The sequence below is a fragment of the Sinocyclocheilus rhinocerous genome, unplaced genomic scaffold (genome assembly GCF_001515625.1).
Source record: "Sinocyclocheilus rhinocerous isolate Xijiao unplaced genomic scaffold, SAMN03320098_v1.1 scaffold536, whole genome shotgun sequence".
NCBI lineage: Eukaryota > Metazoa > Chordata > Actinopteri > Cypriniformes > Cyprinidae > Sinocyclocheilus > Sinocyclocheilus rhinocerous.
Genome location: NW_015647453.1, coordinates 17,587 through 25,272, shown reverse-complemented (window position 1 = coordinate 25,272; position 7,686 = coordinate 17,587). Strand labels below are relative to the sequence as shown.

The 7,686-nt window shown below is 41.2% G+C and overlaps 1 pseudogene; it reads left to right on the top strand.

The window, feature by feature from the left end:
• The window catches only part of LOC107709157 (TRIO and F-actin-binding protein-like), a 22,526-nt pseudogene that overhangs the window by 9,039 nt on the left and 5,801 nt on the right, over positions 1-7,686 (top strand).

Genomic DNA, 7,686 nt, shown 5'->3' with positions numbered 1-7,686 from the left:
ATATAAACGACAAGCCAAAACGAATTCATTTAGGCTAAAACGAAACTGAAACCAACGTTGGGTGTCTCATTCCACACAAAATCAAATGTTTCCGTATTTGCGATGTATTTGAATGGCAAATTATTATTTATTATGTAGCCTACTTCACTCGCGTTCCAATATCCACGTAAAACTAAATGTTTAGCATAACATCACGGCGGTACGGTGATAACACTTAACGGTTCTCTACATATTTAAACTGAGCAGTGTGTTTTTTCCCCCTGTATTTTATGTATTTACTGTATTTTATTATGATAATGAACAGACTGCATTAAGGTAGCAAAGGTAGCAAAGCTTAACTGTGCGCGCGCAGGCACAATCACTTGAGTTTTTTCCTTCTAACAGTGGAAGCAACTACTCCTTTTAGTCATAAAGAGAATCAGAATTGTAAAAGGTTTGCCTTTATTTGTGTAGATTCACAATAAAAACAAATCTTTGTGCTTTTGTAAAATAAGCCTAAAGAAAAATAGGATGCCGCTTTCTGCCGTCTGTTTCCTTTCGCGCAGCACAACAATTAACCAAAACTGCATACTAGGCTACTTGTTGCACAGTTTTTCTTTCATTTTCTTTATTTATTATTTAAGTAAACATATATTTCTCGTATAGGCCTATTTATCGTTATATATGTAGGCCTTTAGCCTAGCTTTATGATGTTTTTCTCCGCTCGCAGAAGCGCTGCAGGTGCGTGATGTGATACGAAGACCATGTGAATCCTCATCTTCTGTTGTTTGCTGCTTTTTGCGCATGTAAAATTAGTCCCCGGGAAACAAATGTTAATATTTTTTAACGGGTCACAGACACTTATCCTTTCTAATTTAATTAAATTCGAATTTAAAATAATCTTGTCGGTTAACGGTTAATAATCGGTTAACGAGCGTCGGTTAGGAAAAATAACCGAAATGAACATCCCTAAGCAAAATCATGTGAAAGTAATCATGATAGAGACGGGTTTGCTAATATTATCTGGTAAAGTGTGTGTGTGTGAGAGAGAGAGAGAGAGAGAGAGTGTGTGTGAGTGAGAGAGAGAGAGAGAGAGAGTGTGTGTGTGTGTGCGTGCAGTGGAGGAAACACTGGTTTGTGCTGACAGATGCTGGACTGAAGTACTACAGAGACTCTGCAGCAGAGGAGGTGAGAATCACACGCTAACACACACGAACAAACGCTAATAACACATGAACACTCACAAAAATGCTAATAACGTGAACACACGTGAACATGCGCTAATAATATGCAAACACACACTAATAACATAAGAACACATGGTAATATTACGTGAACACACGGACACATGCTATTAACACGCACTAATAACACACGAACACACGCTAATAACTAGGGCTGTGTATCACCAGCAAAGTCACAATACAATACTTATCTGTCTCTTATTCATACTGTAATATTATTAGAATGTAAAGCAGCTGTTTTCTAAGTGAATATGTGTTAAACTGTAATGTATTTCTGTGATGCGCAGCTGTATTTTCAGCATCATTACTCCAGTCTTCAGTGTCACATGATCTTCAGAAATCATTGTAGTATGCTGATCTTCTGAATGGTTTCTGATGATGATGATACGGCTGTTGTTATACGGTTGTTATGCGTCTGTGTGCTCAGAGGGACGAGGTGGATGGCGAGATCGACCTGAAGGCGTGTGTGAAGGTCTCGGAGTTTGAGGTGGAGAAGAACTACGGCTTTCAGATTCAGGTCAGTACAGGATCACGTCTGGACTCGCTGCATTCCTGCGCTGATCTGCTGATACTCAGTGTGTGTGTGTGTGTGTGTGTGTGTGTGTGTGTGTCCTGCAGACCAGAGACGCTGTCTTCACGCTCTCCGCCATGACGGCCGGCATACGCAGGAACTGGATCGAGGTCTTGAGGAAGAACGTCCGGCCCAGCAGCTCTCCAGACCTCACACAGTCAGTCCAGCTCACACACACTCACTCACTTACACACATTCACTCACACATTCACTCACTCACTCACACACACTCTCACTCTCACACACACTCTCTCTCACTCACTCTCACACACACTCTCTCTCACTCACTCACTCTCACTCACTCTCGCACTCACTCTCACGCACTCACTCTCGCACTCACTCTCACGCACTCACTCTCGCACTCACTCTCACGCACTCACTCTCGCACTCACTCTCACGCACTCACTCTCGCACTCACTCTCACGCACTCACTCTCGCACTCACTCTCACGCACTCACTCTCGCACTCACTCTCACGCACTCACTCTCGCACTCACTCTCACGCACTCACTCTCGCACTCACTCTCACGCACTCACTCTCGCACTCACTCTCACGCACTCACTCTCGCACTCACTCTCACGCACTCACTCTCGCACTCACTCTCACGCACTCACTCTCGCACTCACTCTCACGCACTCACTCTCGCACTCACTCTCACGCACTCACTCTCGCACTCACTCTCACGCACTCACTCTCGCACTCACTCTCACGCACTCACTCTCGCACTCACTCTCACGCACTCACTCTCGCACTCACTCTCACGCACTCACTCTCGCACTCACTCTCACGCACTCACTCTCGCACTCACTCTCACGCACTCACTCTCGCACTCACTCTCACGCACTCACTCTCGCACTCACTCTCACGCACTCACTCTCGCACTCACTCTCACGCACTCACTCTCGCACTCACTCTCACGCACTCACTCTCGCACTCACTCTCACGCACTCACTCTCGCACTCACTCTCACGCACTCACTCTCGCACTCACTCTCACGCACTCACTCTCGCACTCACTCTCACGCACTCACTCTCGCACTCACTCTCACGCACTCACTCTCGCACTCACTCTCACGCACTCACTCTCGCACTCACTCTCACGCACTCACTCTCGCACTCACTCTCACGCACTCACTCTCGCACTCACTCTCACGCACTCACTCTCGCACTCACTCTCACGCACTCACTCTCGCACTCACTCTCACGCACTCACTCTCGCACTCACTCTCACGCACTCACTCTCGCACTCACTCTCACGCACTCACTCTCGCACTCACTCTCACGCACTCACTCTCGCACTCACTCTCACGCACTCACTCTCGCACTCACTCTCACGCACTCACTCTCGCACTCACTCTCACGCACTCACTCTCGCACTCACTCTCACGCACTCTCACTCACTCACTCACTCACTCTCACACACACACACACACTCACCTACCCTCTCACACACACACACTCACACACACACACACACACACACACAGTGCTGTGAGTCACAAAATCACCTAATAACAACACTTAATATCATGCATTTGGAAACCTGCATGTGCCAATCTGTACCATCTTTCCAAATTCGTAATGAGAATTGTTTAAATCTGTTATCAACAAAAGCAAAGCTTTACGGCTCACTGTGGTTTTCCCGACAAAATACAAGCTCTGTAGCTTAATGTTAGAAAGCAAAGAAATTAGGACAGCCTTAAATATTAGTATTGTAATGTTGTTGTTCTGTAAAATAAATTGTTTTATTGTTATTATTATTATTATTAAATACAATGTTTTTCATTTGAAAATTCAATAGTATTCTTACTTATATTTATATTATTGATTTTTATAATTTAACAAAATAAAATATTGAAACAATAATTATTGTTGTTAAACACTTATTTATACTTTACAATATAATAGTATGTTAGTAACGTTTATTCATTTTTATAAATTAATAAAATAATACATTTAAATAATGACCATTGTTGTTGTAATAATTATAATTAGTATAATTATAATTGTAACATTTAAAAATTGTGTAGTTTAATAAAATGAAAATATTTAAGTAATAACCATAATTGAAGTAATTAAGTAATACTTATTTATAATTATTAAAGTAATAATTTTTTTTAATTATATACTCATTTTTAAAGTATAATAGATCTATCTCTGTTACTTTTTATTATATGTTAATAAACTAAAAATATATAAATAAGCATAATTGTTATTGTCAATATACTCAATACGGTACAGTAGTGTTATTAGGTTATAACTCTTATAATTTAAAACAATAGAATATATAAAGTATTTATAATTATGATAATAATATACTTTTTATTTTACAGTATGATCGTATTATTAATGTTGCTTTTAATAATTTAAAAATATCTTTAAATAATAACTTTTCGATTCAGTAGTAATATTATGATATACTGTTTATAAATTTTTCATTTTTTAATCAAATTAAAATATTTAAGTAATAAAAATAATAATGCTTATTTCTCTCATTTCTGTTATATACACATTTTATATTTAACATTATATTGTTTATTGATTTAATTATTATAGTGTACTAAAAACACCTTAGTTATATTATTTTCAGTTGTGATTCTGTCGGTGTTTTTTCTTATTGGCACTATTCATGTTTGCTTGACATAGATTATATAGACTTGAGTTTGATGGAGAGCACTGAGCATGATTTAGATCTGATTCATCAATAGGTTGTCATTAGTTGCAGAGCTAATGAGACACTAGTGAGTCGTGTTGACGTGTTGTATCTGTGCATGTGTGTTTCAGGCTGCCCAACTGCAGCAGCGATAAAGAAAACGCCCATCATTCCTCATCCCTCCGGCTCCGCAGCCAATCAGAGGCCACCTCCACCACCGCAAACCCCGCCCACCGCAAATTCGACTATGTTGAGCTGTCGCCCTTAGCCACGCCTTCTACCCCTGCCTCCACCAATCAGAGAGAGTCGGGGGAGGGGCAGGTGAGAGAGCACAGCCAATGGCAGGAGGAGCGGCCGCGTGCCGACGCCCACAACCAGTGGGAGGCGGTGCTTTCGCGGAAGGGGGCGGGCCAGCAGTCGGAACAGAGGCGAATAGAGGAGGAGATTGAGAGGAAGTGGGCGGAGTTTGAGCGGCTGCCGCTCAAAGAGACGAGGTCACTCCCACCGGTGGGCTCGCGGTCGTCAGCCAATCAGGCGCTGGAGAGGGAGGTAGTGCGTGAATAAAGTCTATCTGCTCTCATGAATGCCTTTATGAGAACTGAATAGAACACAGAGAGACCCATTAACCCTTATATAATTATGGAACGCATCCGGGGCATTTCTGAACTGAGGAAATTCGGAAAAATTAAGAAACGCACCTTTTTGGTGGGAACCAATCTTTGAAAATACGTCAAGGCTATCAAAATACATTATTGACATGATATTATGCCGATATTCTGGAAAAATGTTTTATTCCCGTGTTTGTCCATGTGTAAATGTATGATATAATGACATTCAGATATATATCATAAATGTTGATTAATTATATATGTTTTCTTGCATCACATTGGTTTAGATATCGTTGAAGTATTATTTAAAGATTTCAAAGAGCTTCTAATCTTTTTAATTAAACAAGTTGTTAGTAAGTGATGGTGAAAACATGGTAAAATGCGAAAAGTTTACACATTCACAAATATTTATCAGATACAAGGTTTTTGGATGATGGTTGAAAAGCTATTGAGTTATGACGGGGGGCGGGGCCGGGGAGGGGGGCGGAGTCTGGCTGCGGGGCGGTGCTGCAGCAGATGGAGCGCGCACACAGGGAGGCGCTGGAGGAGCTGGAGAAGCAGCACTCGCAGCAGATCAGCGCACTGGAGCGGGAACGAGACGCGCTGCTAAAGGAGGAGAGCGACGCCACCGCGCGCGGTACTGACCAATCACTGCAGAGCTCGCTCTATAGTGGGCGGAGCTTCACTCTCTGCACATTTTCTGGATTCCGTTTTCTGTCCGTTTTAAATTTTTCTAGACTCTGTTTTTATGCTTAAATGTAAAAAAAACAAAACAATCAAAAAGCATGTCTAGTTAATTGAAATCATTAAACTTGCACAATTTACCTGCAATTTATTAAGGGTTGAACAAAAATGACAAGGCCCTATGAAATACGTATTTTTTCCCTCAAATTCAGTTATTTTTGCCAAATTCTGTTCCATTTTAATGGGAAATTTTCTCTGGTTAGCTGATTTTATAAAAAAATTATTCATTATTATTAAGTTATTAGCCTGTTATTTTATTTATTTTCAGAAAAACTGTTGTGTATTTACATTTTGCATTCTGGAAATGCATTCTGGTAAATAATTTTTCTGGTAAATATTCCTTTAAAAAATAATGTTTTAATAAAGCAATAAGCCCCAAGAAGCCGTGGTTTACAGTGAAGGCCAAAACCCCCTTAGCTGTTATAAATTCACTGTAAACCACGGCTTCACGGGGCTTATTGCTTTTATAAAACGGTTATTCCATATACGTAGTAAGGTTTCACAGAATAAAACAGAGCAAATAAAGTGTAATGATATTAATAAAAACAGTATTCTTCCACCAAACAATGTAGTTCCTCAGAAACAGTTGTGGTTGCAACAAAGTGGTTGCCGAGCAACACACAGAAGTAAACAAAGGTGTATGTTACTTTGTAGAGTAATTTACAACAGCTTCGAACGCGGCTCAGCCAATCAGAATCAAGCACCGGAACTCTCCGTTTTATAATGAATAATTCAGTAGGCCTACAATAAGTCATATATTTCTGTCACAATTTCTTCAAGTTAAACCAAACTTTTATTTTGTCTGGTTTCTGTTTGTATATGATACATGACGATAGTTTTTTCTCCGATGAAATGCTCATGAAATGCCTCTGAGAGCAGTTCTGGAGATGTTGTTCGTGTCCTCTCTAGTGAAACAGCAGAGGCTGAAATAACCGCGTAGTAAACAAAACCGCGATTCTGCGTCATTCATTCTCACAGAGATGCGCAGAACATGCAGGATTCATATTTAAACTGTATTTTTGCAGCTTAATGTTCACAGACGCTAGTCCATAATGTGTTTTGATTTAAGTGTACTGACCTTTATTAGTCCAAAATTTGGCAAATTCCGTGACATTGCGCGTTATAGAGTAAATTCTGTCTTCATGACTGGATTCCGCGATTCCGTCCACAGAAATCCTGGGGTTTGCATGAATACGAGCGTGTTTTCCGCTGGACTCCTCCAGTGTGTGTTCAGTTCAGTGGTGATCAGTGTTAGCCGTAGTGCTGCAGAGATGTACATGTGTGTGTGTGAGTGTAACACGGTGTGTTTGTGTTGTCAGTGATGGAGGCGCTACAGAAAGCACAAAGAGAGGAGCTGGAGAAAACCACACAACTCAGAGAGACTCATGGGACGGATTCACACACGCTCGGCAAACAGCAACTGTGAGTACACACTATAGCACAGACACACACTCTCACTCACAGAGTGTGTGTGTGTGTGTTATAGTGTGAGTGTGTGTGTTATAATGTGAGTGTGTTAAAGTATGAGTGTGTGAGTGTGTGTGTTAGTGTGTTAAAGTATGTGTGTGTGAGGATGAGTGTGTGTTGTATTGTGTGTGTGTGTGTGTGTGTGTGTGTTTGAGACATGTGAGTAACACTGCTGTGGTGTGTGTGTGAGTGAGTGTGTGTGAGCGTGAGTGTGTGTGAGCGTGTGTGAGTGTAAGTGTGTGTGTGTGAGTATGTGTGAGTGTAAGCGTGTGTGTGAGTGTAAGTGTGTGAGTGAGCGTGTGTGTGAGTGTAAGTGTGTGTGTGTGTGTGAGCGTGTGTTGATTTATTTTCCTTTAATTAGGGGACAAAATGTGTGTGCGCGTGTGTGTGTGTGCGTGTGTGCGTGTGTATGTGTGTGTGT